Here is a 25,927-nt window from a genome sequence, read left to right as displayed (position 1 = left end):
TAATTCGTCATTCAATTGGACGCATAATACGCATAATAGAATCACATGGAAAATTATGTGAGATTTTTTATTTTTTCCAGATGCATAAACTTCTGAAGACACGTTCGCTTAGTGTCATAAAGCTTCAAAATTCTACCAATTATCTGGAACATAATTTTTTAAGTTTAAAATGTTCGGCTACATAAATTTCAAATGAATTTAACCTAAGGTTGCTAAAAACTTTTTCAGTACGTATCCAGGCCGGACAAACCGGGCACTTTTATATAAAAACCTGGCAAAATCCGGGCATTTGATTTCAAATTGACGAACAAAAATCCGGGCAATATCCGGGCAAATTTTGTCAAAACCCAGAAATATCTCAACAAAAAATCAAGAAAAAAATTGAAACAATTTTTTTTTTCGTCAAAACTTATCGACAGATTATAAATCTTATTTAAGGTTTCCAAAAAACCTTTCATTATTATTATTAGAAAAAAATAATTAAAAAAGTTCTTTTTAGAGGCATAAATGAAAACAAATTTAAAATACAATTTGTTTTTTGTTTGTTTGGTTTTCCAAATGAAGTGCCAAACCCGGGCAAAATCCGGTCATTTTTCAATGAAATCCGGGCAACCGGGCCGGTCCGAGTGGTTCAGAAATTTTGTATTAATACCTGGGCAAACTCGGATAAATTATTTTTTTTTCATCTGACTTTCGGAAAGGCTAAATCTGAAGAATATGAAAAAAGCTAGATAACTTTTAGATAATTTATTTACCTGTACTTTGTTATTTTATAAGCTTTGCTTTGATGAAAAAATTAGAAATATTTTGCTTATGTTATATGTATGATCAAATCTTTCACTTTAACATCTTGCAAAATATCCGTTTGAATTTAATAGGAATTTTAAATTTTCTTGACTCGGTATTTGCCATCGCATTAAAATTGATAGAAAATCAAAGCCGTTACAAGTTGACGATCCAGAAGAAAATCCAGATTTATAAGATGTAAAAGAAATATTCAAAAGTTAAAAGAAAAACTCTAATGGTTTTAAGTTATTTTTGTAACACTGATATTATTGATCAGTCAAATATTTTGTTTGTTTTTTTTCCATTATTTAAAAGTTATTGACATTGGCATCTTTTATGTGGCTCTTCCAACCTTTGAAATGTTGAAAATTTGAAGATTTTGGTTCATCCGACTTAAAAGGTTGCCGACCACTGCTCTATCCAGCAAAACCTGCCATTTTTGAATAATTTTCGATAAATCATGTTTTCTATTTTGAAATGGTTATATCTTTTTTCGTGAAAGCCTTATCTTCATCTCATGTTACCAAAAAATGAAGCTGAAAAGGCAAAATCAATAATTAAATAAAAACTTCATCGCAAGCTTGTTTGAATTTTCTTGATGACTTAATACGCAAAAATTTCTTATTCCATATTAATTTCCATACAAAATTGAAATGCGTTGCGCTAATTCAGGATTCAACCAAATCATCTCAAATTTTACACTAATGCTTCGTGATTCAAAAAGCATCGAAAAAATATATGGGAGCAAAAAGTCATTTTTTACAGCGGTAAATTGCATATATTTAGCTCCTAGCTCCTACTCTGTTTTGAACAATAGATAGCTTAATTCCAAAGCATGTATTTTCGATTTTTTTTTCTGAGCCTTTGAATAACGCTAAAAATGAAAAATTTTAGCTGAGTTCTATTTGAAATTCATAAGTTACGTTACGAGGTTTCCAATACTAAAAATTGTGTACCAATCGATCGAGATACAAGCAAGAAATATCTACTCTAGATCTAATAAGAATGTGTTTCTGTCTAGGCTTCGTGGAGCGTTCATAAAAAAGTAATGATGCAAAATTAAACACTTCAGGAATTCATGAAGGGTTCCAGATGATTTTTCTTTGATTAGATGCGCCTGAATAAAGTAATAAGCCGCCAAACTCCCAATAGTGTCATTTTTTAAAGAGAGAAGGTTAGGGTTTAAAGCGGATGAATCAAGATGAAATGACCAAATTTATGATGCCTGAAAAGTCAAACAAGAAATTTCGGAAAATCTTCCGAAACATCAGATTTCAAACTTTAGGGCCATAAAATCATAATTCTAGAAAAAAATTGTACAGTGTGCGAAACAAGAATAGTAACTATGTGGTTTGCGTGTTGAAATATAAATGATTGAAATAAATGATTGAATCAAGCATAAGCTGACATTTTTTTGGATGAAGCGATTGGCATTGAGGACACAACATATGAAATAAAGTGCGAAATAAGAGAAGTACCACTTAGAATTTTCTAAAAAAAAATCAAGATTATTTCTTAAAATTAATTGTGTAAAAGTGAATAATAATGTTTCTACGGATTTTTTGAAGAGATCACTGGATTTTAGTGGCGTTTTCTAGTATTTCAAAGGTTTTAAAGGGGTTATAAGAGATGTTCGTTGAGCACCAAGGAATATGACATTTGAGCAGTAACACTTTATCAAACTGCTTAATTTCTTTATTAACATGCCGTGAAATGATGAACCAAATATTCTGAGCAAATTTTCAAACAGAAAAACAGCAAATTAAGTCTCAATATTCATTTTTCAGAATAATTTTTAGGCCCATTAATCATTTCGAGGTACATACTTTTCCAACACAGTTTTGTTGGAGTTGACCGTGAAGAAAGCTTTGCTGGGTTTGAAAAAAAAAAACTCACCAGGTCAAGAATGTGCCACCATCGAAGTTTCGACTTATCTCTACTTCCGATTTAATTGCAAATCATACCAATAATGTTGCTAGCTATCCAGTCTTCTAAGCTCCATAGGAAAGTTCAATTTTATTTAGATTATCGGTACTTACTTAGGCTGGAACATATATCAATTTCATCTTATGTCACCTCCCCCCCCCCCTTCGAAATTTCCAAAATACCCAAAGGGGGGAATAAATGAAGTTTGAAATATTTTTTAGAAATTTCGAAAAAATGTTCAAATATCCGATAGATTACAAGAGCAAAAAATAAATTTTTGAATTTTGAATTTTATCACCTTTTATATTCTTTGTTTTATTGAATTTTACGATAAAAAATTTCTTGATTCATAGGTTTTGCGCAATTATACAGTGTGCAATTTTGTTGCACACAACCTTTCGTGCAATTTATTCCAATTTATTTGTTTTTTGCATTATTTTTTATTATCCCCCCCCCCCCCCCCCCACCACAACGATTTTCTAACTCCGAGTGACAAAGGAAGAATTTGAAATTTGTTTCGGTCTCAACCAAAATCATTAATCTCAATTTGGTAAAGTGTCATAAATAAACCTAAAAAAAAAAAAAAAAAAAATTAATCTCAATTAATTTCAGATCGTCGAAAATGAGTCTCGATTTCGTTTAACAGCAAGATAGTGCCATCTACGACTTGAAATTGGAAAAATAGTGTAAGACTAAGAAAAAGATTCATATTTTTGAACGAGCAGCCTGCTTTTTGGATTCAAATTCAGCCTTAATTAAGCTGTTTGATAATGTATTATAGCTCAAATGTCATATTCCTTAGTGTAAGAGGCACATCTCTTTAAATCACCTTTTAAACCTTTGGAATACTAGAAACGTCTTAAATGCAGTGATCTCTTCAAATAGTTCGTAGAAACATTATTATTATTTACTTTCACACAGTAAATTTTAAGAAATAATCTTAATTTTTGTAGAAAAACCTAAGTGGAACTTTTCTTGTTTCGCACCTTTTTATCACATTTTTGATCCTCAACGCCAGTTATTTCATCCAAAAAAACTTCGTTGAACAATTCAAAACAAACTGAATGAGAAAATTTTGAAAATTTTTAATCAATCATATTTTAACAAGCAAAACACATGGTGATGGTACTATTTATGTTTTGGCCACTGTAGTGCATTGGAAGTGGATTATCGCTTGACAATATTTGTTAATATAAGAACTTAATTCACTAAAACGAAACAGAACTGTATCCGGTAAACTTAAAATTTTTGAAGAGTAATAAAATAAACTTTTCTTCTCAAGTAAACCCAAAATCTAAGTTTTCTGAAACCGTTACTCATAAATAGCTTAACTTGCATCAATGCATTTAATATTTTTATTAAAAACAGATGCAGTGTTATTTGACATTTTATGATTTAAAAAAACACAAGAACACATCTGTTAAAAATATTATCTGTCCGATATGGTCATGTTGATCCGTATTAACGATCGCTTTTAGATGTTTTCAACTTGTTGCTTATTAGTGAAAAGTTTTAATTTTTTATCACTTTTTGTTTAGGTCTGACTCTGTAGAAATGGAAAAACATATTTTTATGGTTGAATTGTTCGATATTAGGACGATTTCATAAAAGTTTAAATTTATCACGATTGGTACTTCAGTATTATTGATATTTCCAAAATAAAATCGGACTAAAAACGACCCTGAACGAAAAGTTCCACGAGAAAGGCTAAAAAAATAATTAAAATAATAAAAAATTACAATGAAAAAAAGGGAAATTTAAACTGATGCATAAATTTTAACACAAATGAACTGTAAATCACATCTGATCACTGTAAGTTTTATGTACCTCTCATTGGTTTTAACTTTACAAATTTCTATTCTTCACTGTCGTAAAAAAAATTCTGCTGCATTTTTTAACTCATCTTTTCACTGTACTTTCAAATACTTATTTGGTTTTATACAAGGTATGTTGCAGAATAAGATCACCAGCAAGTTGGTTTATCTATTTACTCCATGCTTCAAAATCTTCCACAACGCTTCAACAAACTTCACGGAAATTCATCAAGAAATCGACCGGAACTGATTCCATTACACTTGACCGAGTTTTCACTGGTTGGCACTGCAAAACACAGTGCAGGAAGGAAAGTGTTGAACATCCTGACTGGACATTCAAATGAACTACACTGCTGCCACTGATAGGAAGTAAGCGTCCTCAAACCCTACTTTTGTCGAAATGGTCCAACTGTCCGTTAAAGCAGGGAGAAACTACACTGAAATGACCTTCAGCATCATCGGATGCAACGCTGAAAGATTTATCCTCTTCCCCCAGCACCCGAAATGTCTGAAGGACAAGCACCAACTAGACTAGATTGGACTGGACTCTGGCTCCAGCCGGAATGGACCGAGACAATAATCATCATCCTCGTGTTGTGTTGTAGTCCATCCACATCACCACGGGACCATTATCCTGGCTCCTCTATCAGCATTGGCTTCGTCGTCGATGTGTTTGTTAATTTCCTGCTGACCATTTCTAGCATTGTTGTTGTTGTTGTCGCTGTTGTCCATTTCCCAAAGGATGTCCTTCAACTTACCAGCAGCAGGTGATGACCTAATGGGAGCAGCACGTGGCCGAAGTTCCGGTTTCCGGTGTTTTGGGGGAAGAAATTGTTGCAAGTAATGTGCACCATTATTTCGCGGTTACAATATATTATTATTTTTTAATATCTTTTACTCTTTGTTCTTAAAGTAATAAGGCACTTACAGTCGGTCCTTGCTGAGGGACTTGAACACAGCCTCGATTCGATTTTCAACGGCTTTACATTTTCTAACGTATGTAACCATTGTATTTTTCTTCGTTACTTTAAATATATTTTTTTTATATTCACTCTTTTTTAGAATGAAAAAAAAAACCGTTACAAAACCGTTGTCCGTTGTTCCGTCATAACACAACCGTTTACGGTTGGAGTATTGCACCTAATAACTGCCATCATTGTGTCCAAGCCAAAAATTACTCCTAGCCTGGGCCTAATCTTCACGCTCGCATATTTACACTCTCAACAGAGATTCTTATAATTATTACTATTATAGGTTCGGTACCAGAAAGAATCGGCGCAAAAAAGCGGCCCCCGAAAAATCCTCAACTCTTAACTCAACAGAGAAAGAAAAACTTCTTCAAACCAATACCGTGACGCAAAACTTCTCGCTTCTCAGAAACATCCTTAGCAAATTCCCCCCGCCTAGCAGAGAAAAGTATATAACTAGAAACACCCGATAAGAAGCCGGTTCTTCCGAGGGGGTTCGTTTTTTCTACCCCTGCAGGTTGCAAATTCCTTCCTTACCCAACCAACAAAAAAAACTTCCACCATTTCTAAGACGCTCGGCGAAAAACCCACCCTTACTTGCGTTGCTGTATTTTTGCGCCGAAATAAAATTCTGCGATTGGATGCTGCGAAGCCTTGGAACACACAATCTTACCGAGGCACAACTGTACGCGAACGCACACATTCATACAAATTTAAGGATCGAAGTGGAAAGAAGCCGAAAAAAAACGAAACTTCGCGCGTTATGCTGCTGCTACTCAAGAAGTGCCAAAGAGCAACAAAAAATCGGGCTTCTTCCAAGGAGTGTGCGCGAAAAGTTTCCTTTCCTGCTGCTGTTTTCCCTCTACTCTTCCTTCTACCGACGCTTTCGAAGTATTTTATAAGGAGTAAGGGCAAATAAGATGTAAAATTTTCCCCTTGCTGCCATTACCCACCCCCTAGGTCGTAAGTTGCTTGCTAGCTGAGATTTTCTTTCCTTGGTGGCTCACACGCACGAAGGGGTGGCACGTTGTTGCTTCTGTTTCTTAAGATATCGTTGGGGTGGAAAACGTCTTGGAAGCGTTGCCAATTCTATTTTACTAATTTTTTATTGCCGTGCCGCTATCAAGCCTACCCCTTTTCTGATAGCTGTTTTGATATGTACTCACAGATTAAAAACAGCAGTAAGAATATACCAAGAAATTTAAGAACAGCTTTAACTCTCCTGTAACTATCAGGTTAGCGCAGCGGTCGGCAACCTTTTGAAACAGAAGAGCCAAAAATTGCAAATTAAGGAAATGTCCAAATTTTGGCGATTTACCATTATAACCTGATAAAATTGATCATTTTAAACTTTGGTGCACTTCTTTTCTAACACCTAATTCCAGACATAAAATAAACTTACAATGTGCTCTGTTGAAATACTAAAACGAAGTATTGAAATTTTTATATCATAAAAGTTCGTACTACAAGATGTAAATTAATATAAAGAAAAACTGTACAAGGGATTGTCACTATTATTTTTTCTTCAAATTCTACAAATAAGCCTTAATTTTTTTTTGGTTTTGAACATCCGTTAAAATCCATAGAGGTTCATTTGTTTGTTATGCGCATAAAACTATCATTTTAAATAGATAAATATTTTCCGGGCCTTAGAATAACTAAACCAACAATTTTTAATTCATAAATGCTCATTTTACGGGTTGAAAAAAATAAGTCAAAATTTGAAAAAACTTTACAATCGGTCGCGAGATATGGTCTATAAAATGTGGTTATAAAATTTCTTTCAAATTTTTTTTATTACAAGCATTCCGTTTCAGCTCTCTTGTTCTTATTTTGATTCCCGATAAAATTAAAAGAAAAAGGTTTCAAACATTATATTTTTCGATAACAAAAATTTAAGTTTAAATTCTCAATTCTGTTCAAAATCGTAACCCTTGCAAGTTGTTTCTTCTCCATACTAGTGAAATCTTCAAAATAATGTCTTAACCTCTGAGTCTCGAATATATTATAGATTCAGATTGATCCTTCTGTCAATGTTTCTATGAGTTCTAATCACAAATTCATATTTTAAATTGTTATACAATTAGTGATTTGGAATTCAATCTGTTTGATTTTTTTAAACAGATATTTTAATTTGTTGAATGAATTCTCAGTTTTCACTTGGAAATTTGAAATGTTAAACATTATAGTAGTTTGTTTGTGGTTCCTTGGCCGAACATGTTAACCAATTTTAATGATTCGTTGTGTCAATAATTTATTCTAATTTTTCAATATTTCATAACATAACAATTTCAAGTGTTTCAAACAGTAAAAAAATATTTTTAAAATACTTTTAATTCTTGACAGATTTGTTGTATTTCAGTGTATCTTGGATTTTTGGAATCGTCAAGAATAGATTCAACCGATGATGTAGGAATATGCTGGGGTCCAATGAAAGTTTTGATAGCTATCTCAGATCTTCCATAACAATTATAAATCTTACATAATAATATACATCTAACTTTGGCTTTGCTTCACTGTATTTCACTTTTCAACGAACCGATTTTTTTCAACTCATATATAATGCATGCAGAAAAAATCCAAAATATGAGCGCTAATAATCATAGCAGCTTTGCCTACTAGCGACACGTCGCATACGTCGCGACGTTGAAAATAATAACGACGCACCGCAAGTTTCCTAGGAGACCTGGAGCATGCGATTGATGGCCTAAGGAAAATTCACAGCAAATAACATAAACAATTTTCGAGTACTACATCGAAATCGGCCTACTGGACTAAAAAAAGAAAAACAAACCAGCGAACGACAGAAATCTCGCTAGTAAAAAAGCGTCGCTAGTCCTACTGTCGATATTCGGTTTGGTGCTATACACATAATATATATATATTTTTTTTAAACGAACACAAACACATACAGGATCTCAATGAAACTTGGCGTTTTTCTCGAAGAGATTCCCTTCACTTAACTCTAAGCGTACATCTTTCGAGGATATGATGGCTAGCATCTTATAAATGCTAAAACCACCAACCCACAGAAAGTGTACTATGTATGCCGTGACCGGGATTTGATCTCATGACTGTTGGCTTAGAAGACTGGAAGGCTATCCTCTATGCCACGGGCGGCAATTTAGCTTTTTGATGTTAGTTTGATCATCACTTAATAAACAAACCAAAAACAAAATTCTGATAAAGACTTAGAAATCAAAATCAACTTTTAGTACAGCCATGACATTTTAAAAATAATTGCAGAATTAGGAAATAGGTTTAGAATAAAAAAAAGATGTAAAAGTTGTTAGAAGATGTATTAAAGTTTATGGACGAAAATGCTTCTTTACCAAATAAAGTTTTTCCTTCGAATAAATACCTAAAAATATTAATATTATACATGAAATTAAAAAATCAGACCAGTACTCAGCTACCGGTTAGCAAAAATATTTTTAACAAACTTGAAAATTTTGTTCACTTGAACTCATGTTCAAATTGGAACGAAGAACTTGATTTTTTTTTCATGGTTTCAAATCCATGAACATGGAACATTGAGGGATGGAATTCAATATTTGAAAACTTTAAAAACAAAATGTTTTAAGAAAGAAATTTTGAAGCACAAAACAATTATTATCTGAATACTGATAATTTTTAAAATCATCATCTGATGTTCATGTTTGATCAGAACGGTGGTAAAGCAAATTTATTTTTAAAACATTCAATTCATGAGAAACAAACTCAATTTCATAATCTTAACAGTGAGGATTTAATTTGACGATTAATAAATGCTCGGCTTTTATCCGATTAAATCAGAAAATCAAATTCAACGGAAAACTTTCCATGCCAGCGAATAAAAATTTCTCCAGGCTTCCAAATGCTATGTATGACTTTTATGAAGAACGTAAACTGATTTCTAAATCTCAACTTGGTTTCAAACTGACAAGATGCTGTTGATTAGTTATAGTAGTGTTTGGTTTCTTTTTTATTCCTGGGAAATATTATCTGAACTGTAGGAACTTATGTTGCGTCCATTTACTCTAGAAAATTTCGAGGATTTTCAAAATTTTCACACATTGAGCTAAAGAGCCGCAGTTATACATCCAAAGAGCCGCATGCGGCTCACGAGCCGCAGGTTGCCGACCTATGGGTTAGCGTTATCCTGCCTCGTTTGATTGGCCCCGGATATTCCATTGGATAGCTTAGTTGACAAACTGTCCGATTGGTGAATTGATCGTCAATCAATTATAAAAGGGCAATGTCACTAGAAGCTGTGAAGGATGAATGTAGCCTGGATTTGACCAAGAGTTGGGATTGAATGAGGCTTTGGTGGTCTACTCCAGCATAGACAGAAGTAAGCCAAAGTCTCTAGAGTACAACAAAATTTGACCAAAATGCCTATATATAAAATGGTATATATAGGTTAATAATACGAGTTTGCAACGGGGGTATGAGCTAGTTACTCATCTAGTTAGTGGAGTATTTAGCAGGAAAAATCGTTAGAAGTTGTTGAAGAGTGCAATAATATGCCTTTACAAAGCTTCAATTGTTCTAGGAGCTTCTTCCAAGAAGCCAGTAACGACCCATGTATGGAAGGCAATCATGGAAGGCTCCTAGAATATACAGAGGTACATCTGTCGACGATGATAATGTACTCCCTTATAGTCAACTCGTTTATTGAAGAGATCTATACACAGCAATCGCCTTCTTAGCCGTGGTCTAGCCTGCTTAGTCATGCCGTATGAGACGACTCAACTCAGAAAACTAACCGACCACCCCTTCCGAAGCCACATCCACCCGCAAAAACCCAAACTTCAACGGTTCATGTCCAGGGGTGATTCCTTCATCGTGAAAGCGAAAGAAGGCACTACGTACTCGGTGAAAGCGTCACCAATACAAGACGCACCCAAAAAGGCGAAATGCTCTTCGAGCTAAAGGAACTCCCGGCGGTAAAAAAGACCGCTGACCTCGAAGAGCTTGTTGAAAGCACTCAAGGCGAGGAAGCGACCGTCCGAGCGCTATTGACTGCAAGAACTTGGATGAGATCACTACAGCGGAGGAGTTCGAGAAAGTAATGACCAGCATACCTGACATGAGCAACGAATCAGTAGCCATAAGGCTTAGAAAGGCTTACGGTGGAATGCAGAACGCAACGATCCGCCTGTCACAGCGGCTAATACGCTACTGACGGTAAAAAACTGCGGACAAAAGCTTTTGATCAGGAAGTCCGCATCGAAGCTGTAAACCTGCAAAAAGCAACACTAGAAAAAAATGCTGAACAGCTTACGAAAATGATTGCTGCGGTGTGCGACATGACTATGCCTACTCAAGTGATGGTGACGACCGGCTTACTGGTAGACATCAGCAATTGCCGAGCTGCGTGCAAGCTGCCTAAAAGCCAGGTGGCGAGCTCAATGAACGAGAAACGATGCCGACAAGCATAGAAAACTGCTACAGAGCACTTTACCAGAGCATAGATGTCAATACATGGGGCCAAGCCTATAGAGGTGCACTAGCGAGATTCGGTGGGCCGAGGTCGCCGACCGAAAAGTGTCCGGAAACAATGAAGGAGATCGTTGTGCATCTTTTCAGCCAGTAACGAACGAAGAACTTGTGGCCATTGCTATGAAATTTACGGTGAATAAGGCCCTAGGCCCGAATAGAATCCCGAATTCAGTGGTGGATACACACCGTTCCGGATACTTTCAAAGTGCTGTTACAAGAGTGTCTCGAAGAGTGAATTCCAAAATAAAAAAAGGAGTAACATTCTACACACACACACCTTCAAAATGAGGGTGAGTAACACCAGCTTCGCAGTTTTTTATAGGTTAGGGAAAAATACCTCGTTATTTTTCCCTAACCTATGAAAAACTGCGAAGCTGGTGTTACTTAAGGGTGATACGGTCAAAATTTGGTCAATATCAACTTGACGTATTTCTTTCAATTTTGCATTTAAAAGACCTGAACACCCCTCATTTTGAAGGTGTGTGTGTAGAATGTTACTCCTAGTTTGATTTAGGAATTCACTCTTCAGTTGTCAAAATGCCGTCCAAGGAAGAAGAGCAGCGTATCAAAATTTTGCTCGCGCATCGGGAAAATCCGAGCTACTCGCACGCAAAGCTGGCAAAATCGCTAAAAGTTGCCAAATCAACCGTTACAAATGTATTTAAAGTGTTTGGGGAACGTTTGTCGACAGCCAAAAAGTCTGAATCGGAGGGAAATCGAAAACCGGAAGTCGCTGAGACGACAAAGAGAGTTGTCGGTAGTTTCAAGCGAAACTCTAACCTCTCTCTCCGAGATACCGCAAATAAGCTGGGTGTATCGTCTACAACCGTGCATCGATCCAAAAAATGAGACAGAATATCGACTTCCAAGAAGGTAGTGACTCCAAATCGCGATGATAAACAAAATACGACGGCCAAAGCGCGATCCCGGAGGCTGTACACAACAATGCTGACGAAGTTTGACTGCGTGGTAATGGACGAAGCAGCTTCCGGGACAGGAGTTTTATACGGCAAAAGGAATGAGAAAGGTAGCAGATATTTTCAAGCACATGAAACTGTCAAAGTTCGCGAAGAAATATCTGGTTTGGCAAGCCATCTGTACCTGTGACTTAAAAAGCAGCATTTTCATAGCTTCCGGGACTGTCAACCAAGAAATTTACGTGAAAGAGTGTTTGAATAAACGTCTGCTGCCTTTCCTGAAGAAACACGGTTGTTCCGTACTGTTTTGGCCGGATTTGGCATCTTGCCATTACGATAAAAAGGCCATGGAGTTGTACGCCGCCAAAAACGTGCAGGTGGTTCCCAAGGACAAGAACCCTCCCAACACGCCAGAGCTCCGCCCAATTGAGAAATACTGGGCTATTGTCAAGCGGAACCTAAAGAAGACCAAAAAAAAACTGCTAAGGACGAGCAGCAGTTCAAGGCAAACTGGCTTTCTGCGGCGAAGAAGGTGGACAAGGTGGCTGTACAAAATCTGATGGCAGGGGTTAAGCGTAAGGCCCGGCAATTCGGATTTGGAAAAACGGAAGCCTAACTGAATATTTTTCCTGAATTTTATACTAATTAATCTTGAAAAAGAAATTTAATTTGATTCTCAAATAAACGATTTCACCGATTTACACGCGTTTTCCCTTGACCAAATTTTGACCCATTTGTCTGTTAGATACCCTCGGTAAACTACCAGAGAGAGAGAGAGGATAATATTGAACAGGCTAACTGTCTGAACAAAAGGGGAAAGTGGACAGTCGAATAGACAATTCGATTTTTGGAAAGGTAGATCAACAGTGGACGCCATCTGAATTGTGACTGAGCATGCGAAACGCGCATGTCAAAAGAAGAGGGCAGGTGTTCGTCATTACGCCATTGTCATGATTGACGTGAAGCTATTGCCTACACGCTTCACAGGATGCGTATTCCCTTTACCCTCGATAAGTTAATAGGAAGCTTTTTTGAAAATCGTGTCTTCACCTACGAAACCGAAACCGGGTTACGATCCAATGCCGTAACAACGGGTGCTCCACAGGGTTTCATACTGGGACTTATATAAAGAGATGTTTACGTTGAAACTACCAGCAGACCGTATCGTGCTCATGATCACCGGCGAATCAATCATGGTAGAAGGTAGAAGACCTTGCAACGGTGTTTGTAGAAAGGTTTGGCATCTGAAAGGAAAAAGAAAATACGCCAATGATCAGGACAGGTTACGCTGCATATGATTGAAATTGTGTAAATTTGAAAAGTAAATTTGAGTTGAAATGAGAAAAATTAGTGCTCAAAGAGAGAAATTGTGCGTATTGTTGCAAATTGTTCAAATTGTGCAGTTACTGTCACGTACGACAAGCTCCTACGAATGAGCCTCACATCGAGAGCTAAACTCGTAGAATTTGCGGATGATGTAGTCCTCTTGGCAAGAGGCTCCTCGACAGTGAAGTCACACCAAACTGATCTCAGATCCATAGCAGCTGGACCGTGTGATATCGTGTCCAAACGCGCAATCAAGTACCTAGGGGTGATGATCGACGACAGACTCAACATCAAAAGTCATGTCGATTACGTGTGTAAGAGAGCTGCAATGACCACAGCTGCACCCACACGGATGATGTCGAGCTCCTCGGCAATCCGAAGTAGCAAGAGGATACAGTAAAGCGTGGCTGAAAAAATAATCCAAATTTTTAATAAATTATAACAAATTTTACAAAAGCTTGCAAGAAACAAACTTGCATACAATCTAAGTTGCACCTAAAATTCTAGTTATTTTAGGCCGAAAATTTTAAAATATCTCAGAAACAAGAGGTAATACAATTCCCACCGTCTACAGTTTAACTTGTGAATTTTCGAAGAATTTATCAAATTTTTCAATAAAATTTATTAATTTCCCACTTCGGGATTTTGGAAAATATCGAGGGTGAGGGGTTGGTGACAAAAGAAAGTTTTGATGTTTTTTGTTGTCTATTTTTTTTTTTCAATGTCTGTTCGGATTTTGTCTTAAAAGCTGCATATACATTTTAGTCTCAGTAGAAGATATAATGCTGAATTGTTGACAATAATTATAAAATGAAGAGAACTTTCATGCCAAAATTTCACAATCGATATGTCAACTGACAATTGAACCGGAACAAATATCAAAATAATCTTTTGTTAGATTTTTGCTGGAACCTCAAGGGGGAATTAAAGAAAGTTTTAAATATATTTTAGAAATTTCTGTAAATACGTCGAGCATTTGAGAAATTTCAAAAGCTCAAAACAATTTGTGTAAAAAAGCATTCTATGTTAACGAGCTTTGATCACCGCTGATTCTTATTGGCTTTTTTAGTTGATACTTTTCGGTGAATTTGAAATCAAATAAAAACAATTCTTTTGACGTTTCGGCCTACTACCTTCAGCCATCCTCAGAAAACTATATTATAAACAAAAAACTTAAATTAATACAAAAAATTCTTCACAATATTCCATCACAATTTCACTGCACTTTTGCACTTACGATTTGTTTCGCCGCGTGCTTCCTGAACGGCTGTCTTACTTGATTTAAGTCCGGTTTTGAATCGCTTCTAGCAGCTGGCGTCTATCATTCCCGGTGTCGTCGTGATGTTGGTTGTTGTCGTCGTGTTCGGTGACGTCGTTTTTGAATCCGTCGTTTTAGTTGCGAATTGTGGCGTCTCTCTTAGTTTTTTAATAATAGAGCTATATATTTTAGAAATTTCAATCGAATCTTGCTTGATGTTTACTGTTCTTCCTTTTTTGAGTTTTATGTGTAGTGTTTCAGCTGTTTTTCGTTTTCCTTCTTGGTTTACTCTTTCTAAAATATATGCTTTGTCGAAGTTAAACTTATGGTTCTGTTCTATGGCATGTTGTGTCAATCCTGTGGCTCTGGTGTTTTGTTTGAGACTCGTTTTATGATTTTTAATCCTTTTTTCCAGAGTTTGAGATGTTTGTCCACAGTATTCTTTCCCGCATTCACAAGGAATTGAATATACCACATTTGTCTGTTTTAATTTTGGAATTTGGTCTTTCGTTTTTGTGAATAAACAGGTTTTAATTTTGTTGATTGGTCTCGAGGATGCAATTATGCCATGATTTTTTAGTACTCTACTAACTTTTTCGCTCAATCCAGGAATGTATGTTAGTGAGACGTATTTTCCTAGATTTTCCGTAGTGCTGTTGCTTAGCGAGTTGTAAATAGCATCTACCCTCTTTTTTAAAATATATTTGATGAATTCATCTGGGTAATTATTTAAATGAAGTATTTTTCTAACTTTATTGATGCTCATTTCACGTTTTTCAACGTCGCTAAGTTTCAGTGCCCGGTCAATCAATGCAATCGCTGTGTTCTTTTTGTGTATATATGGACTTTCTGAATAATAATCCAAATATCTTCCGTTTTCTTGTTTGGTGTACCAGTTTTTCTCAATCTTTCCCTGACACCTAGAATGTTTGAGATCCAAGAAACGCAATGAATTTTCAGTTTCTTTTTCCAGCGTAAATTTTATGCTTGGGCATTGACTGTTAAATTCGGCTAGCACGCAATCTATGTCGTTTTCATAACCTACTATCAAACAGTCATCGACGTAGCGTTTATACATCACGAGGTTGATACCTTTATCTCGTAGGCATTGGATGGCGGTTTCCTCAAGTTGTTCCATCAAGAGAGACGCTACTACCGGGGATAGAGGAGAGCCCATCGGCGTGCCAAAAGTTTGCTCGAAGATTTTACCAAGAAAACGGAAGATATTTGGATTATTATTCAGAAAGTCCATATATACACAAAAAGAACACAGCGATTGCATTGATTGACCGGGCACTGAAACTTAGCGACGTTGAAAAACGTGAAATGAGCATCAATAAAGTTAGAAAAATACTTCATTTAAATAATTACCCAGATGAATTCATCAAATATATTTTAAAAAAGAGGGTAGATGCTATTTACAACTCGCTAAGCAACAGCACTACGGAAAATCTAGGAAAATACGTCTCACTAACATACATTCCTGGATTGAGCGAAAAAGTTAGTAGAGTACTAAAAAATCATGGCATAATTGCATCCTCGAGACCAATCAACAAAATTAAAACCTGTTTATTCACAAAAACGAAAGACCAAATTCCAAAATTAAAACAGACAAATGTGGTATATTCAATTCCTTGTGAATGCGGGAAAGAATACTGTGGACAAACATCTCAAACTCTGGAAAAAAGGATTAAAAATCATAAAACGAGTCTCAAACAAAACACCAGAGCCACAGGATTGACACAACATGCCATAGAACAGAACCATAAGTTTAACTTCGACAAAGCATATATTTTAGAAAGAGTAAACCAAGAAGGAAAACGAAAAACAGCTGAAACACTACACATAAAACTCAAAAAAGGAAGAACAGTAAACATCAAGCAAGATTCGATTGAAATTTCTAAAATATATAGCTCTATTATTAAAAAACTAAGAGAGACGCCACAATTCGCAACTAAAACGACGGATTCAAAAACGACGTCACCGAACACGACGACAACAACCAACATCACGACGACACCGGGAATGATAGACGCCAGCTGCTAGAAGCGATTCAAAACCGGACTTAAATCAAGTAAGACAGCCGTTCAGGAAGCACGCGGCGAAACAAATCGTAAGTGCAAAAGTGCAGTGAAATTGTGATGGAATATTGTGAAGAATTTTTTGTATTAATTTAAGTTTTTTGTTTATAATATAGTTTTCTGAGGATGGCTGAAGGTAGTAGGCCGAAACGTCAAAAGAATTGTTTTTATTTGATTTCAAATTCACCGAAAAGTATCAACTAAAAAAGCCATTAAAAAAGCATTCTATCATCATTTATACCTTGGATTTTTTGAATTCTCGTTTCAAAATGACTCGATTTTACGATTACGTGAAATACAGATTGCATGCAATTGTGTTGCATACAAATTTTGTACAATTATTTTATTTTATTTATTTAAGTCTATGACTGCTGTCATACAGACCGAATATTAAAATTAACTTATGTTTAAATTAAAACTATGTTAAAACTAGGGAACGTTACGTATTGCACATTTAAACATTGATTTGGATACATTGAAGTCAAACAAGTGTGAAACATCGTTGAAGACTTGACAACATCGATTCAGCGGGTGGTTTTGTCCAAAAACTGTTCTGCTTCTAGGTAGCCAAAGGGTGGTTTGATTACGCAAACGGCGGGCTGGGGCGTGCAAACTCAAGCTTTGGAGCAATTGTGGACAGTCTACAGCGTTTGTCAGGATATCGTATACAAACATTCGCTGCAAATATGTTCTTCTTTGGCCTAGGGACGGTATAGACAAAAGAGCACACCTTTGTGGGTAGGGTGGTAGCCTTACAGGGTCTCGCCATGGCAGTTGACGCAACGCGTAACGAAGAAATTTTCTCTGAATTCGTTCGACTTTTTCGATATGGACAGAGTGGTAGAGTGCCCAAACTGGTGCCGCATACTCCAAGACACTTCGCTCCAAAGAGCAGAACACTGTCTTGAGAGCGTATGGGTCCTCAAAGCTCAAAGTATTTCGTCGCAGGAATCCAAACAAAGCGAAGGCTTTAGCTGTTGTTGTTGCGATATGCTGATTAAACGAGAGTTTCTGATCAAAGGTTACACCAAGATCCCTAATTGTGACAACTCTTTCGAGCGGAGTGCCACCAAAAACGTAGTCGAAGACCAAAGAGTTTCTGGTTCTAAAAAAGCTGATGCACTTGCACTTATCAGCGTTTACTTCCATTCCATGTTTTCCACACCATGCGAGAAGTCTGTTAATGTCTTCTTGGAGCGCAGCGCAGTCCACTCTTGAGTCAACGATCCGGTAGATTTTCAAATCATCTGCGAACAGTAGTTTTGGCGATTGAAGGACGGTTGCTAAGTCGTTTATGAAAATCACGAAAATAAGTGGTCCTAAGTGACTACCTTGCGGGACACCAGACGGCATAGTAAACATAGTGGAGTGAATTCCACGGATATTTACGAAGCCTTGACGATTAAGCAGGTAAGAGTGCAACCATTTGCTTACCCATTCAGGGAAACCATAGCGTTTTATTTTCCCATCACGACCATATGAGGTACTTTGTCGAAGGCCTTGGCAAAGTCGACGTATATTGAGTCCACTTGCAGTTTTTTATAGGTTGCAGTATGCAGGTCACTGGCATAGCACATTAAGTTGGTCAACGTTGATCTCTTCCGGATAAACCCATGCTGGACTTCGGCAAGTATCGGAGTAGCTGCTGAATAGAGCCTTTCGTACATCAAAACTTCAAGCACCTTTGAAAAACAGCAGAGGATTGAAATCGGCCGGTAGTTCTCCACACGATGCGCATTCCCAGACTTATGAATCGGTGATATAGAAGCGATTTTCCAATGGCTAGGAAAAACACCTTCTGAGATTGATCGGTTGAAAATTAAACAAAGCGGTGTTGCAAGAGATACAGCTAATCTCGAAACCAATGACGATGGAATGCCATCTGGACCTGGACCTTTCGATGGATCGAGCGAACTGAGTACGTTTAACACTCCCTGATCGGTAAATAGAGGTTGTGGGAGCCTGACATCATAGTTCGGTAGAGTTCCAAAATAGGTATCAGCGCAATCAGGATTAGACGAGCTATAAACACTGCTGAAGAATTCTGAAAATAAATCAGCCGATTCCCTGATGCTACTCGAGATGCGTCCATGAAACGATACAGAAAATGGAATCGTATTTTTGAGGCGGCGGCTGTTCATAAATTTCCAAAAACTCGATGGATCTTGCTTTACGTTGCGTTCGATGTTTAAAATGTATCGTTTAAAGGCAGTGTTTCGCAGGGTTGAGTACTCAACTTCTAAACCAGATAGGATAGCCTTGTTATAATCAGATTTATCCTTGAAGTAACGTTTCCGGGCTTTCCGAACTGAGTTGCGGCTTCTACGAAGTTCCGAGTTCCACCAAGGGAGCTTAAACGGCTTATGTCGGTTTGGTCGTCTGTTAGGGGTGCACTCACGAAGTGTACCCCAAAGGTGGTCATAGAATATGGAAAGAGCACTGTCGATATCCAGATTGCCAAATGTAGAGATCCAATTTGTTTCTGCTAACGATTCTATCGCACGATCGGTATCACAGTGCATGAAATCTAATTCACAGGATACGGGGTGAACTGTTTCCATACTACATGCTCCGTAAGGATTGTCAATTAATAAAATTGAAGGGTGATGATGTCGGTCGGTGTTTAAAATGGCGTGGTGTGGGTTTACAATTTCTGCAAGATCTGGTCTATTCAAGAATATTAAGTCGAATTAATTTTTTGCATTATTTTCATCATCCTCCTCCCCCTCGTGTTGTTTTATTCCCGAGTGACAGAAGATTTATATTCGTTCCAGTATTATTCCTTTTAAAATTTCCTTCCCTTGGAATCTGGCAACCATTTCCAACCGAAGAAGGTCCCTCCATTCGTTCAACCGGAGTTTCTTACATTCGGAAAAGCGCGAGAAAAAATCGAATCCTTCGCCCGAGAAAGAAAGAAAGCGAAACGCTGAGGGGCACACAAGAAAAATCGTTTCCTCACGCGAACGTAGCATTTTTCATGCGGTTTGTAAGAAGGCGGAGCCAAGCCATGGCAAAAGATTTTCGCGCACCAATACGCTGACAGCTTCAGCTGTGGAACACGGGGCAGATTTTCTTACCGTTTCTTCGTTCGTACGGTTGTTGGTAAGAAAGAATCCTTGCTGCTCGGTGTGACACTGCGCGCGAGTTGATGTTTTTTTTTTTTTGCTCTATCCTTTAACACAACATCATTACAGAGCGGCACGGCAACGGTTGTTTGCTTGCCTGTCTACTGCTTCTTATGTTTAAGGGAAAGAGGGGGAAGTTTGTGAATATGTAAAAGTGCAAAACAAGAGAAGAGGGAGAAGGGGAGAGGAGTTTCTACAAGACACCATCGAAGCAAGCTGTCTTGTCGACTGTTGAAGAAAGAAATCCCGATGTCGTCGTTCCAACACACACGTCGACACAGCTATTGCAAGATTTCTCCCCTAGCTCGTTTCGTGTTTTCGCCCTATGATCTTCGCTCTGCTTGCCTGTCGGTGGCTTTAGGATGTTTGCCAACAAGAAAGCGCGAGTAACGGAATGTCTCCGTCTTATCCCGTTTACTTTTTTCTGGTTTCCAGATCCTCGGGAAAGGAAGGAAGGGGATTTTTTCGCTCTTTCGGGTCCTGATTTTAATAAGGCGGTGTGCGTGCGGCGTACCGGTGCGTGTACGAAGAAGTCACGGGAAGATCCTTGGCTTCACGTTTCGGGTCGGGTGTGATTGCGAGGAAGCTGCCAGTTTCGGTAGTTGTACATAGCCAACCCGTTTGGCAGGACGTGTACAGGCACGTGTGAGGTGAAGAGACGCAGAGCCTTTTAATTTTTAAAAGGTTTCTCCATCATCATCACCCGAAACCAACTCGCTCGCGGTGTGTTGCGTGTGCGTACGCAAAAGTAGTGCGCGCCTGATTAAACCTGAAGACAACGACGACGTGGAAAACCGCATGGAAAAATTTAAAACCCCCAGTCGGTTTCAGTTGCCAAATTTGGAAAGCTGACTTCGGAGGATCAGTCGTGCTGCTGTGCTGAGATACTGCCATCCTAGACAGTGTGTTACTTTTGGCTCGGTTCCCAAATCAAAACAAGAGCTGAAATCGGAAATCGAATCGGAAACTATCAGAAACCCGAGAGAGTAGTGTCATCTGTGTGGCACCGGCATCCGGAAGTTTGAACCGGATGATTGTTGATGTTGGCAATTAAAAGCCAATCTAGTGCATCTCTATCTTGCTACGGCTGTCAAGTGTGGCAAGGAGTTTGACCACCGGTTTGTGGGTGGGTTTAGTGACAGTCAGTGTGTGTTGAACCACTAGTGACAAATTTGATCGTTTCCTTCAGTAACAAGTGTTTCAACGTTAGTTACGAAGTGAAATAGTGTGTTTCTAGTCTGCTGGAGAAAAACATTATCTACCAAATTGTGCCTTTGACTGTTAGGATATAAGGTGAGTTTTTTTTTTTAAATTATTATTATTTTTAGTACTTTTCAATACAATTTTTATATTTAATAAACGAACACACAAATATAGAACCTCAGTGAAACTTCATGTTAATAAACATTCCCAATTTTTTTTTAAGTACCATATCGACATCTTTTAACCTTCCTAAATAGATAAATCATTTTTATCACAATGCTCTCGAGTTGTCTGAAAAATTATATCTGCAGGTCAGAGCTGAAGAGCTGATAAATTTTCTTCGCTCTACTATGGACTCCTTCAAATTTTTTAATCTTTCCATTCTACCACAGAATGTCTAACAAAATGTTGACAAAATTTTATCAGATTAATTTTTTTTTTCTCAATATCATGAATTGGTCCGGTAAGATGACTCAAAAATAGGCACAATTTTCCCGTATGTTTGGATAACGTGCCGCTATTAAGCCTACCCCCATTCTGATACCTGAATCTTTCAAATACCGCTCAAAAGCAAAAATAAATCACACCAGCCACCATAACAAGTCTTAGAACACACTAGTTACTAGAACAACTTAAAATTAAGCAAAAATTGGATTTCATAAGTCAATTTTTTTGTTAGTTTTCAGTCTTACAAACCGCTAGCTAATGTGTAGGGATTGGAATCAGCAACGCAAATATTTTTTTTAAGAATATTCTACTTCAGAACGAGAAATTTTTCTGTGAAACACGTCGATTTTCCAAAATTACTAAAATATTAATCACGATCACCTTGGAATTGTCCAGTAGATTAAGTTGATTTTGGCCATTTTTTTTTAGGTTCTGAGCTCCAAACGATTTGGTGTTGGTTGAAAATTGTCAGACAGCCTTGTTTAAGACCTTAACTTCGTATTTATTTTTGTAGGCAAACGAGTCAAAAGCTAGTAAATGAGAGTATGACTTGTGGCATAGAAAAAATCAACTAAACTCACAACACATAAAAATCACATGATGCTTCAAAATTCACTTTTTGGTGCCAAGGATTTTAGGCTTGATATAGAATAAGTTTTAGCTTTTTGTAAGTTAACCTCAATTCAGACTTATTTAATACTGTCGTAAAGTTAACTTTCACATAGGAAGGCATTAAGAAATTGAAAATTTCAATCCATCCTACTCGAACCAAACAAGTAGAAACTGATTTCAATCTGTTTCTGAGAAGATATGTTTATTCCATTTTTTCTGTTTAATATACGAAGAATATATGTTAAAAAAAAATAGAAGAAATGTGACAAAATTTATGATGAAGGCGTATTTTAACTAGTTTGGTTTGAAATTTGATGATCTAGACAAAAATTGAACTCCGCAACAAGTTTGCAAAAGTTGCTCTGCGCACTTGCGTTTTTTTCCACCGGAAGATCATATCAAATCAAGCAGCAGCAGCCTTAGAAATCTGGACTTTCTAAGCCAATCCGTCTTTTTCTAACGGAAGGCTAAATCATAACAAACAATCAGCAGCAGCAGCGTTAAAAATCTGCACTTCCTAAGCCAATTCCGTCTTGATCCACCGAAAGACCAAATCATAACATACAATCAGCAGCAGCAGCCTTAAAAAAATCCGTCATTTTCCAACGGAAGGCCAAATCATAACAAACAATCAGCAGCAACCTTACAAATCTGCGCTTCATAAGCTAATCCGTATTTTTCCAACGGAAGGCCAAATCATAACAAACAACCAGAGCAGCAGCCATAAAAATCTGCGCTTCCTAAGCCAATTCCGTATTCATCCACCAGAAGGCCAAATCAAATTAATCAATCAGCTGCAACCTTAAAAAATCTGTGCTTCCTAAGCCAATCCGTCTTTTTTCACCGGAAGGCCAAATCGTAACAAATAATCAGCAGCAGCCATAAAAATCTGCGCTTTCTAAGCCAATCCGTCTTTTTTCCACTGGAAGGCCAAAACAAATCAAACAATCCACAACAGCAGTCTTAAAACTCGGCGCTTCCTAAGCCAATCCGTCTTTTTCCAACGGAAAGCCAAATCATAACTAACAATCAGCAGCAGCAGCCTCAAAAATCTGCGCTTCCTAAGCCAATCCTCCATCTTCCAACGGAAGACCAAATCATAACAAACAATCAGCAACAGCCTTAAAAATCTGCGTTTCCTAAGCCAATCCGACTTTTTTCAACGGAAGTCAAATCGATCAATCAGCAGCAGCCTCAAAAATCCGCGCTTCCTGAGTCAATCCGTCTTTTTCCATCGGAAAGCCAAAACAATAAAAACAATCCACTGCAGGAATCTTAGAAATCTGCGCTTCCTAATCCAATCAGTCTTTTTCTACCAGAATTCAAATCGATCAATCAGAAGCAGCCTTAAAAATCCGCGCCTCTTGAGTCAATTCAATTCAAGTCTTTTTCAACCGGAAGGCCAAAACAAAACAAACAATCCACAGCAGCAACCTTAGAAATCTGCGCTTCATAAGCCAATCCGTCTTCCTCCAACGTAAGGCCAAATAATTACAAGCAATTAGCAGCAACAGCCTTAAAAATATGCGCTTCCTAAGCCGAATCCGTCTTGATCCACCGGAAGGCAATCAAATCAAACAAATCAAACAATTTGCCTCTTCTGTTGTCGAAGATTTTGCTGACCCTCTACCTCTTTTTTTCTAATCCTTCAGCAGATGAGAGTGATTACGAAGGAATCCCCACAGATCCTCAAAATAAAAAAAAAAAAAAAAACAATAGAATTGAGTGACCTATTTAGAGATCTTGGCCTGAGATAGTAGGTGATAAATAGGAAGTTTCGGCGTAAAACAATCCAGGCTTGATTACTGTTATACCTCAGGACCCAAAATTGCCAGCTAGAGCGGAATCGGAACTGTAAATCCTGCAGTAAAATCCGTCATAGACCATAAATTTGATTTGCCGATTCTACGATCATTCAGGTTTGTAAGGAATCAAAAACAATATTTCAGCTAAGATCGCCACACCACTAAATTTATCCCACTATTGTGATCTTCCACCTGTTGGTGAACCAGCCGCCTGTTCCAATCTAAGAAACCTAAGGAACGCCTAAGGAGGTTAGAAGTTTCCAGATCCAGAATCGCACAGGTACCTGTAAAAAAAAAAACACTAGAAGAAACTCTGACCCACATACACAGAATTATTAGGTTATGTAACAAAATTAATAAAAGAGAAATTCAGCTCATTCATTTTTAAAAGAATCCGATTTGCCTAAATATCAGATCCAGGAACCGACCTTGAGACCTTCGTGTGCCCACCCTCCACCGAATCTCGAGAAGAAAGACCAGGGACTCAAGGAGACCTTCGAGGGCTTAGGCTTGATCTCTTCTGGATCAGGCAGTAACAGTTTCGACTGAGTTAGGGGGCTCATGCAAAGGTTGGATTGACTTATATTTGGTTTTGATTATGGAATTTGAAAGTCTTAAGTTTAAGATACGGCCGATTATATTTTTAAGAGCCCGTTTCATAGATCTTCGGGTTCCTTGGGTGGGTGACCTTCGATTACTGTATTTTACGTACTAAGCTGCTGTTCTTCTGGATCATAAGAAGTTTTATTTTGGAGATCAAGCTTTGCCGAGAACACTTAGAGCATGTCTCACAGCCAAACTTTTGAGTCCTTATAGACTCTTCCTAGTCTAATCAGCATGATGGGAAAATGTTATCAATACTTTCTACCCATATTTTTCAAAGTGCATGAAATTACAAAATTTTTACAATATAGAACTTCAAAATTCTTTCAAGGTTTATTGCCAAGCATCCCATCAAACATTTTTGTAGCTATATTCTAATGCTGTTTCGATATACGTTTCATATACATTATAGAACGATCGTCTGAAAGTTTAAAAATAACAACTTTTACCTAACAAGGTGGAGGCAATATACATACATAAATTTCATTTCTTTCTAAAGCGACAAAAACTACACCAATTGGCGCTATGCGACACCTTATTCGTAGCTATCGGAAGAATGCAAGAGAACGCAAGATTTTGCTGTCATAGCCAGCGACAATACTTTCCAGTTCTCTCATTGGTTAGTATTACTCAACTCCCATTTGATTTTTAGCCATCAGGATGCACTGCTGGTTACACAGAGAACATGACAATGATTTTTTCGCTTGAAGCCTGCATGGGAGAAAAATTATTTCAAAATTTACAAACATGGCAGACTTTCAATCATATCCGATTCAAACTGACTTCAGACGACATTTTATACGATCTTCGACTCGCAACACCATTGTGAACGATTTAAGTTATCATCTCTAATATGATTTCATGTTTCGTGGGATTCCTATAAATACTGAACATAATTGTAATCATACTACTTTATACAATGCCATTTTTGTAGTAATATAACTTACCAAACCAGTAAGTATCAGCATTTTGTGAATAATCGCTTTATAATTAGAAGACTAAATATGTAGCAATGGTTTCAAGCGGATTATCAAAATATATAGGTGAATTTGAAAGTGTCACAGATATTGGTGAAGTTCAATATAAATTTTATATTGAACCAAATTCTATAAAATGCGGAGAAAAAAAAACTCTTTATTCCTACAAAATGATCTCTCTCAAATGACATTAGGCATTTTCCAAAATATTCTGGTTTTTACAGCATTGCCATATGAGATGGTGGTCAAATCCTTTTGAGAGATTACATTAAAAGCATGTCTTTGAAATAAGGATAATAGACAACAACGTTTACTAACTGGTTTTGGAAGTTAAGCTTTTCCAATGTTGCTGGAACAAATGGTGCCAAAAATCTATACAAATTTAAACCTTCTAAGAATTAACAAAATGAAAGCAAAACTTTAGCCAAAAAGATTTTATTCGGAAACGTAGTTTTTTGGACCACCCTAATTTCTTACATAGACCTGCAGCTTTAGCTGTAAATTTCAAAGTAATGTAAACATATTACCACTTGACACTATCTTTATTCGACAAAATCCAACAAGGTGCATTGTTTGGGGGATACAAATTCACTAG

The 25,927-nt window shown here is 37.2% G+C and overlaps 1 protein-coding gene across 2 annotated transcripts in view; it reads right to left on the bottom strand.

Annotated features, from left to right (window-relative positions):
• LOC129754949 (uncharacterized) overlaps nucleotides 1–8,872 on the bottom strand; it is a 50,499-nt gene extending 41,627 nt beyond the window's left edge. Inside the window, exons 1-2 of one of the 2 annotated variants that reach the window (XR_008739129.1) lie at nucleotides 5,455–8,864; nucleotides 4,540–5,301 (exon numbers count right to left, since the gene is read on the bottom strand). The gene's annotated coding sequence lies outside the window, so the exon portion shown is untranslated. Of the gene's footprint in view, nucleotides 1–4,539 lie in introns of both variants that reach the window. The other variant, XR_008739128.1, reaches the window with a different exon arrangement.
• Nucleotides 8,873–25,927: the final 17,055 nt, after the last annotated feature.

This window comes from Uranotaenia lowii, chromosome 3, assembly GCF_029784155.1.
Source record: "Uranotaenia lowii strain MFRU-FL chromosome 3, ASM2978415v1, whole genome shotgun sequence".
NCBI classification, from domain to species: Eukaryota; Metazoa; Arthropoda; class Insecta; order Diptera; family Culicidae; genus Uranotaenia; species Uranotaenia lowii.
This window is presented reverse-complemented; position numbering and strand designations above follow the sequence as displayed.